Raw genomic sequence first — 13,085 nt, 5'->3', positions numbered from 1 at the left:
TTCCTCCAATATTTCATTTATTTTGGAGAATTCATATTATCTCCTCTCCTATATTTTAATATGAAATATTTTTGGAGAGGAAAATTATTAAAACCAAAATGATCCTTGTTTCAATATTTGATAGAATTCAAATATGAAAATCGTGAAATCCCCAACTCTCTCCGAGGGTCCTTGAGTTGCTTATAATTTCGAGGATCGCGAAACGGAATGCAATAAAAATATGATATGCATGGATGACCAATGTATAACATTCCAAATTGAAAATTTGGGATGTTATAGCTGTCAGCCTCTCCACGTACAGTCCACGTCCGATGGAAGCCGTTCCTTGACCACGTTGACCACGCCGCGCCGAGAGCACCAGGGCGGTGGACGATGGCGAGGCCTAAGAACAGGACGACGCAGAGCCGGGGAAGGCGCGGTAGTGGATGCCCACGCGTAGAGTCTGAGGGTTCACTGGTTTGCTGCAGTGTGAGACTGCCGTCGCCGCAGAATAACAGGGGTGTGGGTGAGTAGAGGGATGGCCTGGCCAGCGGTGGGAGTAGTAGGGGCGGTGAGGCCTCCGCAGCATCACAGCCGGCCACGGGAGGTAGGAGCACGCGGCATGACTGGCGCTGCTTTGGGCGGCTGGAGCAAGAAGACCAGAGGTGGAAGAAGCACTACGGCCGTTGGATGGACATCGTACGTTCACTGCAGCTAGAATCGTTTATATTGACTAAGTTGACAAAGCCCTTGATACGCGTCAACTTAGTAGGCCCACAGGTCAGCCTCCGAAACGGTGCGCCCCAGATGTGAGGAGGAGGAATCATTTTTTTGGCGGCTGAAGCAAGAATATCCGAGATTGAAGAAGAAGCACGACATTCATTGGATGGACATCCAACGGCCACAGCTGCCAGAACCGTGTGTTGTTGACAAAGCCTTGCATACGCGTCAACTTAGTTTTTTTAGGGGACGCGTCAACTTAGAAGGCCCACAAGTGTGTGGCAGAGAACATATAGCCCATTTGCGATTTGTAAGAATGTACAGCTCATTTTTAATTCTAATGGAATTTACTATAACCCATTTACAGTTTGTTAAAAGTACAAACCATTTTCTAGCTAGGACAACGATTAATAATTTCAAGCATTCCTCAAAAAAATATTAATAATTTCAGCCAACCACTCAAAACAGAATTCAAAAAAATCCCACATTTTTTGGGATCCGAAATATTTTTATCCAAAATTTCTAGTCAGGTTAAATATAATTTCAAAATAAAGTTGTATTATGTTAAAATCCAACGAAATATTGCGTGCGCAAAAAGTAATGAAATTAAAATTTTCAAATTTCAAAAATAATATATTTTTTAAACTAATTACGCGTTTGGTGCATTTTTTATAGTTACTGCCCAGTTATTATAATCACATCCCATTTATTATTTCTTAAAGTCCATTTTCTTGTTAAGCCTAATGCATACCTCCTAGGGGAGTTTCAGCCCAGAGGGGCGGAGAATAACAAGTTGACCCGGATATTGTGTACAATTGTCGACCCAGTTGCATTGCTGATGTTAAAAAAAGACCTATGTAGTACAGTACAACCTAACATGGCTACTCGGCCCACATTCAGCGACGTCGAAAAGGCGCAAACAAGGCTTCTGTACAACTTTTTGAAGTCACTGAGCTCAATTAATAACTTAAGAAAAAAGTTAGATTATAGTGGAACCTAATTAAAAGCTATCATGAGCAAAGAAATAATTCAACGGGTCCCACTTGTGCATGTGTGCGTGTGTGTGTGAGAGAGAGAGAGACATCGGTCGATGCTCGTAAATACATCTTTCAGCCATATGCATTGCTGATGCTCAGTAAAAACTTATATAGTTGACACAATCATATAGAACATCATAGCACACTGAACTTGCATACAAAAATTTCACGCAGGCGGCACAATCAAGATGGAAGCAGTGGATCGCTACGGGTAGGGCTATGTTGAAACCAACAAACTCGTACATAACGGTTCATCGTCTTTATAAACGACGGGGAAATATCTTGAATGTTGTGCAAACAAATCGGACAGACAATACAATAAGTTCTACTAGCACATTAAGTTGACGTACAGCCCTTTCTAAAAAAAGTTCAAGTACAAAATTAGAACAGGTCACAATCAAATGTGCTGGCACGTCAGTGCTTCACACCCATAGCTCAGATTTAACTAGTATCTGACAAGATTTAGTTGTTACCTCAAATTAGAGCACATCCAGGCAGCTAGCCCTGCCTCTTCTCCCAAAGAAGCAGTGACCTCCACCGCGCGATGGAGTAGGCCCTGTGCCATCCATCGTTCCGAGCAACATGGGGAAAGTCTGACATTGACTCCTGTAATGGACGTCGTCGATGGACCCTGGCACTAGCGGCGGCGGCAGGACTTTGATTGATGGACTGACCACTTCTTCGACATGCACAAACACTCGATACAGGTACATCCCTAACGTGGTCCGCGGCGGCCTTGGTGGCGACGAATAGTACAACCCCGGTTCCTGCACCAGTATCTCAACACCAATCACCTTCGGTATGGTGGGCGTCTTCTTCATCCATGCCATAACCGTCAGAGCCCAGCTATCTGGAGGAACAAACATACTTATGAGCTCACCTCCAAGGTCGTTGATAGGCTCATTCATGGAATCGTTGTTCCAAGCACGTCGAGGCATGCCGTGGAAGGTAAGATTTATTAAAAACTCAAGCTCAGATGGCACCGAGCCCCATCCTGAGTGCCACCGATCAAAGCTCACCAGCGCGCCATCGCAAAACAAACGCTGGGAAGATTCGAACACACGACTGCAGTCGAAAGTTGTCTGGAACCTAACGAAGAAATCAGCCGGTGGCAGACAGACTTTGACGAACAAGTCACTTATTTGGATGCCGTGCGCAATGCAAAGAGCTTTGACAAGGTCGTCCAGCGAGACGGGAGGCCAGTCGCCGTTGATGGTTACCATCAGCACTTTGCCGGCAAACTGGTCATCAAGCACCGCCATGCCACTGTTGAGTGACAGCACGCAGCGGCCAAAGGCAGGATGGACCCCAGGATCTTCGGCTCGGAGATCAGCGTTGACCGGCAACATGACAATCACTTGAGTACAGGGAGTACAGGAGGGGGATTTGGGGGAACTGGAGTAGGAATCGAGATTCCAGAGATGGGAGAGGGGCAGGAGATTGGGGATGAAAAGGTAGCATGAATTTCGAACACGCGCCAATATGCTCTCGGCGCGCAAGCGCACGAAAACACCGGTGGCGCCCACATGTCAGCCTAAGAGTCCTTATTCTTTCTTTTTTGGAGAGCCCGGCCTTTTTTGAGGATCTTTTGAGAGCCCGGCCTGAGAGTCATAATTGACCTGTTTGGCATTGCGTTACTACTCGGCCATATTCAACGACACCTCACTGGCCCAAACAAGTGTACATCATCGAAAAGACACTGAGCTCAAATTATATAACTTGAAAAAAGGAGATACACTCTGAACACTGGAGAATGGTGATGCCCTCATTTATCCCACCAGTAGTTCGAGACAATAAATAGTTCAAAACAATGATATATACAACATTCAAACACTGACTAGTGACTACTACTGACATAAACAGCCAGACATGATAGTTCATAAGAAGTCTTGCTACACCACCAAAATGCACCCATCTCCAGCGCTCAGACTCTCTTGATCCAGTGAGAATGACATTCTAAACAGAGGTAACTATTACATAGTAAGAGTGACATAGACGAGGATGACCAAATGACAAGGAATATGCATAACAAAAGAAAGAACTACCCATCCAGAACAAGCAGCAAAGACAACAAAGTCATTCGAAGAGATGATCCAACACCATCATAATTTTCAGCCCCGCTTCAGCGACCAATGATCCGGAGACACCAGTACTCCACCCTTTCGATGCAATAGCCCAATTACCTATCAACCTGAAGGCTTGAACCACATCACTGCCTGTCGTAATTGAGACATCCAAGGATCAAAGTTAATCCAGATGCCTTTGTCATTCTCACCTTCTTTTGGTTGCAGGCTGTATCGTTGACAATCAGGGGAGTTTGCTCCCAAACTCCTAGGGCTCGCCGTGTAGACACAGTTTTCCATAGAAAACAGAGCCTCTCTTCCATCAAGGTCCTTGCCAACGGTGATCTCCTGGTTAATCGGATAATTGAGTCCGAGAAACAGAGAGTGTGAACCAAGGCTGTTTACCCGCCTCAACTAAAAAATCATGAAGGACCCAACAAGCTGGTATCCTGCTCATAGACGTAACAGCCACTGTCCGGATACTCACGTATTTCACGGTGCTTGTATACAGTGGGTTTTTTGCAATATAACTTTTCTGGCTCATGTGTCCGAATGATCATCAGTCTTTTGCCGTCGTTTGATTGAGCGAGGAACCAGTTGTGCTTCCCTATTTTTGGCAAAGGTAGTGTGATTACAAAGGGCAGTAACTATAGGGACACTGCATCATATCCAAAAGGACAGGCATTGTTAATGTAAGATCAGCATTGTTCAGAGTATGAGTAGGATAATGCAAGAAACAACATTGATATGTCCCTGTTGGAACTGGGAGGAAAATACAGGGAAATGTATACTAGGTTCGAAAATATAGAAGTGCCATGCATGGTTATACTCATGTTATCTCACAATCGATTCGTCACAGGAAACTACCATGTCATGCATGTTATGTAATCATGTTCTGTCCTCACAAACAAATTCTTCAAGGTAACTAACAGACCATGCATTGTTATATACTCATGCTCTGTGGGCAAAATTTTGTGAGGATATTATTCTAGCCATTGATTGCTGAAGGGCGAATATAGGTATGTACACATGGTAAGCATTACAGGATTTCACTACTTCCAAATATAGAGTTCTCCATATGCACATTTACTTCCCTAATGTATGCTAATGTGTTGTACAGTGGAAGTGACAGACTGCACAGTGCACAGGGTGAGGCTGACTTTAGTAACCCGAACGCGCTGCCTGGACTAGTGTCAGGCGCAGGGTGTTGTCACTTCACTGTGAGGACCGGATGAATAGTATTTTGACCATCAAGTGTACCGCAGTTGTACTACTACTAGTAGTAGTAGGAACATGAGTACTCCAGTACTGTATAGCGGAAATAGGTCTCTCGTGCTAGCATGCCTGTTCACTTCACCCTCCAGGTATCATCCATATTGCCAGCAGAACCAAATTCTCGTGCATGCGGAAGCGCGAAGATGGGCCTTTTCTTTTTTGATGAGGATAACCGTGTATTCCTTAACCAGAGAATGTTGTGTCTCCCACGCACGCGCCAATATCCATCTGAACCAGCTACGACACATTTTTTATTTTTTTGCATAGGTCCCACCTATCAGGAAGGATGGGCACGTACACGAACAAGTACGACTCCTCAGTCTACCAGCATAGCCTTTTCGTTTAGTCTACCTAGCCGTCTAATCAACTGCCTACACGCCACTTCTCCCGTTTACTTCTCCATCGGGAACCGATTTTCCTCGGCTTCTTCACCTCCCCTTCGTCTTCATTTGCATCCAAACCCCACTGCGTTCACATTGTTTTAACCTCTTTAAATAATCATCTAGTACTTCAGTTAGACTAGCCATCTAATTCTAATTCTCCAAACCATAGCGCTCCATTCTAGCGGTTCCAAATGGCGAAAGAGATCGAGATGCAGGTTTTTAGCGTCCAACGTGTCCTCATTGAAGGCTCGTTGAGCACAGTTGCCACCGTCACCGTCCACCCAAGGGTTGTTTGGAAATAGATCAACAATGTACCCAACTCCCTCGAAAAGGTAGAGACGAGGGTCATCGGTCTCGACAAGAGTACACGGAGCGTGCCACTGGGAAGATCCAACGTGCCGCTGTCCTTCAGCTGTGCCTCGAAGATGATGTTTTGGTGTACCACATCATACACGCGCCCTCCATACCAGGTGAGCTTCACGATTTCTTGTCTCAGGAGGACATATACTTCTGTGGAGCAGCTATCGAAGGGGACAAACAGAAGCTAGAGCCGTACAACCTTGATTTGAAAAGCATCACTGACCTACAAACCAGAATCAAAATTCATGTAGAAGATTGTGATAAATAGACACCATCCCTATTCGACGTAGCAATTTTTTTGCTCGGTACAAATCTTCAGAAGGGTGATGAGACGGTGGCATTAAGGTCATCTGGATGGGAGAATTATCCCTTGATGTACGAGCGGATAAAATATGTTGCCCTCGATGCCCATGTGAGTTTCGAGATAGCTGCAAGGTCCAAAGAGCTTGTTGTGAAGCCGTCTCCCACAGAAAATGAGAAGAAGAAGAAGAAGAAGAAGAAGAAGATAAGGTTGCACCAGCAGCAGGGCATTATGGATGGATGAACTATTTCCTCTCTTGTACAAAAAAATTATTCCCTCTCGGTGTATATTGATATAGATGGACTATTTCGATGGTGTGCATGTCTTTGGAACAAGTAGTAGCGTGGGTCCTCTTGACTATAAGGAACTACTTATCCGCCTACCTTTCTCTCCTACTCCTTCCAGTGATCGGTATGCAATGCATGTGTCCGTAGACATGACAACTTGTCCATGGAAGTTCAACTACGGCGACCATCACGTGTCATCCACTGCCACTCGTGATTCCCATGACGCCACTCCAACCCACGACACCACGTCCCCCGACGTGCGCCTCACCCCTCTCGGCCGCACCGCCCCTCTGCCTTTGTGTGCATGACATGCGGGCCACCTTAAATGCGGCGAGCATCAAGTTTCTACCACAACCACATGCAATTCCCACGATGCTGCATGAACCCATGACACCACATGTCCCCCGACCTGCGGCTCACCCCTCTCGGCCCCACTGCCCCTCTGCCTTCAGGAGCATTACATGTTGACCAACCACCTATTGGGTCCACATGTTATTGACTCAAAGGCAGGTGTAGTAAGGCGTTGAAGCTTAGTCCCGAGGGCCCTGAGAGGGAAATGTAACTCCTGCACCAGGCTGGTGCTACCGCTGCACGAACTCGTGCCAAACTCGGGATTTGTTTCTTTACTATACATGCACGCAACGATTTAACGGACATTGTAATCTCAACATGTGATGGGGAGCTCTAAATTTGAATTTGAAACTTATAAAACGAAAAGATTCAAAACAAATAAACTGGGAGAGAGGGAGTATATCGTAGGATGTGTCCCATACGAAACAAGTCCCCTGGTTTGTCACCGCGAAGATGCGGTTAGAAAGGAGCACAGTGTCTTCGTACTTGTATGGCAACAAATCGGCCGCAGACAGCATGGTCCACCTTTGACCACCATGTGCAAGGTTCGTGCTATCTTATTCAATCTCACCGTGGTTCCATTGTACCAATTCATGCGATGGCCCGTTGCATGGCTGATCCCAATGTTGGACAAAGGTTCTACAGGAACAGTGTCACCGTTTTAAATGTTGTGCAAATTGATGTTGGTACCCTCCCGTACATATGCAAGCAAATCTCCACTCGCACCGAGCCTAACCTGTGAAACAGTGGGCTGGGGGAGAATTAGGACATGGACACGGAAGTAGTCTTTAGAATGCATTTACTACGTGATCAAACTCATCTTACCTTCTCATCGGAGGAAATCCGAGTGCCCCTCAACGTCGGCATCTCAAGGGGCGACAACTTGCAACTACGGCCACGCCGCGCTGGAGAGACCCCCAAGGAAACATCCTCGTGCATTCCATGGAACATCAAGATGCATTTGTATAGTTCATCTTGTGAGAGAAAAGGATGAAGAGGGAACGCCTCTAGAGATAGAGATAGACACTACTACCAATGTGTTGGCCCGTGCGTTGCAATGGATCCAAAGTAGTAGAATAATACTTGTTCACGTGCTTGAAATATGAACAATCTAGTTTTGATATACATGTGTCAGCAGACATGACAGCTTCTCCATGGAAGTTGAACCACGACGACCATCACGTTTTTTGTTTCTACCACTGCCACACCCACACGCGATTCCCACGACGCCGCTCAAACCCTACCTATAAGCACGACGTCCCCCGACGTGGACATGGATCCTCTGACGTGGCTATCACTGCCTTTCCTTCGCTGATAGGTGGGACCCACACTTGGGGGTCCCACATGTCTGTGAAAGAATGGTAGAACTATTCACGTCAGGGGATCCTCATCCCCCCGACGCGCGCCTCATCCCTCTCGGCCCCACCTCTCCTCTGCCTTTGTGTGCACGACATGCGAGCCAGCTGAACTACGACGACCATCAAATTTCTACCACAGCCACACCCGATTGGACGCGGTTTTCCTGCTCCGCTGCTGTGCTCCGATCCGTACTCCCGCACCATCGAATTTTCATCCATCGGTTGTGACACATTTAGTCCTGAGCATCCATCCTCAGCTGGAGTACTTCTGTACTACAAGTAGTACCCGTCGGTGTGGCCATCTCCGCCTCGTAACGCCCCGACGCCCAGCTGTGGCACCCTCGCCACGGCCACGCCACCACCGGCCGGTTCATCTCGAACGAGTGAGTTGCGAACCACACCGCCACCATGAGAATGACATGTGGGCTAGCCGCATTTAAGGTCTACGTGTCATTGACTCATAGGCCGGGCACTAAGCCACTGAAGTTCGGTCCCGTGGGCCCCGAGAGGGAAATGTAACTCCTACGGCAGGCCTTGTGGTGCTCCCGCAGTACGAGCTCGTGCCAAACCCGGAATTTGTTTCTTACTACTACTCCCAACTACTAGTAAGGTACACGTGCATTGCACGCATGAGATTCTGGTGGTTTGTGCATTATGCTTCTACATGTGGAGTCTTCTAGATTCTACATGTGGCAAAATATGGTGGAATGTAGATGATATCCAACGGCCAGTAGTGCTCGGATTTGCCATCTTTGTACCGTCGGATTGGCTTCATCCAACGACCAACTTTCAAAGTTATTCACACACTATATAGGGGTATAGATGTTTGGTTTGCGGCCTAAGGTTGCCACGCCTAAGCTTAGGCGTGCCACAAGTGTGTTTGGTTGCGTTCTCGTCTCAGCATAGTTGTTCCCTCTTCATGCATGCTCAACTCAACACCCCTCTTCATGTATGCTCTCTTCATGCATGCTTCTGGTGTATTTGTGCTAAGCTAGTGTGGATTCATGCACCCTCCATACACTCTACCAAACACCCAAAAGTGGGTCGAGAAGGGAACTCTTGGGATCATGCACCCTTCATACACCCTACCAAACACACTAGACATGTGTTTGGTTCATTGCTACACTTGTGGCTTGCCACACTTTTCTAGCTACATGGTCCACATGTCATAGATTCAACTTCTTGCCAAATCTTGCCACACTTGTGGTGGCCATTTTGTTAGCCACATTTTTTGTGGCAGACACACTTTGCCTAAGCTTAGTTGTGGCAAATTAGTCGTGAATGAAGTTCAACCATGGAGTCTTCTATATTCTACATGTGGCAGAATCTGGTGGAATGTAGATGATACCCAACGGCCAGTAGTGCTCGGATTTGCCATCTTTGTACCGTAGGATTCATCCAACGACCAACTTTCAAAGTTATTCACACACTATATAGGGGGTATAGATATAGATTTGTCGGCCCGTTGCAATGGATCCAAAGTATATCTATTTAGTGGAGTGCACTCTAAACACATTATCTATTTATTTTTCTCTAACATTTCGTAGCCATGCAACCAAGCCACATAAGCTTCATGGGTGCCCCCCACATCATATTATTCATACTACGTTGATTGAAAAAAAGATAAATCACCCAAAACAAGATCTTCTTGTTTTTTGTTCCTACGATGTTGTGTTGTGCACGTACCTACTAGTTGTATAGTGGTAGTATTAGTTGTATAGTACAAACTTGGTACTAGTAGGAGTAGAGTAGTACGGAATGCTCCTACTCTATAAACGAGCCCCATCTAACACCAATTTTCTTGGCTTCTGTGCTATAGCTAGATCTTCCCCACATTTTTGTTTTCCAACCCGGCGGCGGGCGGGGTGCGGTTTGCCAATAGTCAGTTTGCTCAACGGCGGTCCCACATGAAAGTGAAAATGCTAGGCAACATGCCTTCCCTAAGCTATGTGTCGTGCTGGACGGGCTGTGGAGTACTCCCGATTCTCGGGCGTGTGTGAGGGGAGTGCGACGTGAACGTGGCAGACCTTTTCCTTTTACTAGCAATGTGCCTGTGCATTGCGACGGATCCAAAGTAGTAGAATAGTAGTACTTGTTCACAAACTTGAAAGAAATCACTCTTGTTTTGATATACTCCTAATATATTACTCCCTCCGTTCCTAAATATTTGTCTTTTTAGAGATTTCAAATGGACTATCACATACGGATTATATAGACATATTTTGAAGTGTAGATTCACTCATTTTGCTCCGTATGTAGTCACTTATTGAAATCTCTAGAAAGACAAATATTTAGGAACGGAGGGAGTACTTTTCACTCAAAATATATTTCTCTGGTTGTTTTAATGAGGTGAGGGAGGCATGTGGTTACTTTCAAGATAATAAGGGGTTTTCTGCAAATTCAAGCAGAGAAGTGGGCTATTATTGCAAAAATGCCATAACTTACCTCACAGTCGTTAGATGTAGATCTAATGGTTAGAAACGATGGATGGCAGACACACCACCATCACCAACTGAGTCTTTTATAGGAGTAGGAGTAGTGAAACATGTATAAATTGTAACATTTTGGTTCTGCTCCTTGGCATGATCGATAGATAGAAATAACGATTGGAAACGCTAGGGCGGGGCTATTTCCGTCAGATAAGCAGGGTACGTAGTGGCTAGGTTGGCGCATCATCGGTTTGGTCACACGCGGTCCGACATGTTCTAGTGTTTCTAGCAAGATGCCCGCGCGTTGCATGAAGTTGATGGAAAAGGTAAGCACAACTTATAAATTGACGGATGGAGTACTAGTTATAGTGATGCATATAATTAAGCAAAGGGATCGCACATGTCGTTATTGACTTGAACGAGAATGCAATAGCATGATAAGAATTAAGGCCACAATGATGATGCAATCGCAGTGGTGGTTACAGAAGGCAAGAAGAAAGATGCATCCATCAACGTACGACCTCCTCCTCCTCAACTTAGTGCACCGGGCCACCGACCGGCGGCTAAGGAGCGGCGGCGTTTGTGGCGAGGTCGAGGTGCTTCTCAGCAAAGGCATCCAAGGCTTCTAGCCGGTTGAGGAAGGCCAACGTCGTAGCATCCTCACTGGCCTTGTAGATACCTATGTACACGATTTGCTCGTACACGTGGATGTGTAGGTCGACGAATTCTTGCAGGGCGAGGCGCCTCACAGCGAGCTCGACCTCAAGGTGGACGTTCTTCATGGCGTCGGCAGGCCGTCGCAGGGCCACCAGTGCTTGAAAGAGGTTCCAAGCATGCAGGCCAATTAGGGTGGCAGGCAATGAGGAGCCCGGGCGTGCGGGCTGGAGGAGTATGGCGATGTCGTCCGCGAGCTTCTTCAGGACGGTGAACTTGTTGGTGGTGGCAACGATCATATGGTCCAACTGAGAGTTGTAGTTGGCGTCGACGGCGGCCATCCACCAGCCGGTGTCCAACACCATCTAGAGACGATCCTCGGCGCCATGCCGCAGGCCGACATCCTGGACCACCTAGCACAGCCGTTGGCCGCTCGCGCGCATCGCCACCATGGGTTTGTAGTGAGCTATTTTACGCTTAGTGTAGGTGCTTAGGAAAATGCTTAGGTGCGTACGATGTGGTAGATGCATTGGAATGGAGGGGCGCCTTTATATGAGGGCAAACTGTGTTGCATTCACATCGTGCAGCCTCTTTTCCCGGTCCTCCTCCCATTACTTCCCTCATGCATTAATTGAAGGAGGATGCATTGGCCGTTCAACATTTCGGGAACCCCTACTCCCTCCCTCGTCTGCATTAAAGCCGTATCGGGAACTGTGCCGCCCACTGTCAAATCGAATAGTACTGCGTCGCCCACTGCACGCCCGGCTGAACACACCTCCTCGCCTCCATTAAACTCGCATGCAAACCGAGAAACCCACTCCGGCCACACGTCCGTTCATGAGCGGGCCGGAATTAAACGCAACATCGGCCGAGCTCCTCTCGTCCGCCCTCAGTTTAAACGAGGCCAGACGCCGGCCAAGCTCCTACCGTCCGCCCTCTATTTACACGAGGCCAGATAGACAGCGGGCAAGAATCGCACCCCTCCACCGCTTCCCCATCTCCTGCTTCACCATTTTATCCACTCTTCCGATGGCTTCCTGGAGCCGTTCTCCGGCATATTACCCGGCTGGGTGTCCCGCCGAGCCCTCCGGATACGGGCGAGGCTGCTCGGTGCTTCACCAACCTCGCTTGGCCCGACGGAGCCAGTTGCCGCCCCAAGCAGGCATTCAGCAACTCGCCGCTCCAGTTCAGCTCGATGAGGAGTGGCGAGTTGCTCCACGCCGACACGGCAGCGAGCACACCAGTATGGGCGTCGTCGCTGCCGCGTCATACCACGCCACCAGTGTCTGTGGGTGCGCCTCCCGTGCCTGCGGCAGCACCATGTAGGCAGAGGCAGAAGCCGGGTGCGTGGAGAGCGACGAGTCGGTGGCCAGCTTCTCCGTGTCCGCCGCCATCATCGATGAGAAGTAGAACACGGGAGGCCGCCGCCACTTGGGTCCCATGAAGGCCACCGTCAAGGCGACGACTACGCATTCAGGTGGTTTCTTTGCTGCTTCGTCTCTTCCGAGGACCTTCGTCGACCCCGCAAGTGTCTGCCGGTCATGAGGAAGACAAAGGGATCCGTGGGCATCCATTTAGATTATGTACTCCCTCTCCAGCTGGCGGGAAATATTTGTTCTAAGAATGGATAAATTGTATGTATCTATAACTAAAATAAGTCTACATGCATCCATTTCTAGGACAAGTATTTCCAGATGGAGGGAGTATTAATTATACCAAGAGAGCCGGATTGGCACCGCTTAGTTCATGTAAATGTAATGAAATCCGTCATGTTTATATGAAGATCCGACTTTTTTATACGAAATCCTTCATGCTTATATGAAATCAGTCTGTGTTTGCATGAATTTCATCTGGTTGATTAGAGTTGTGAAAATGTATGCCGCTTGCA

This window comes from Triticum urartu, chromosome 2A (assembly GCF_056163025.1).
Source record: "Triticum urartu cultivar PI428250 chromosome 2A, HENAU_Tu73, whole genome shotgun sequence".
Classification (NCBI taxonomy): domain Eukaryota; kingdom Viridiplantae; phylum Streptophyta; class Magnoliopsida; order Poales; family Poaceae; genus Triticum; species Triticum urartu.
Note: the sequence above shows the minus strand (reverse complement) of the source record.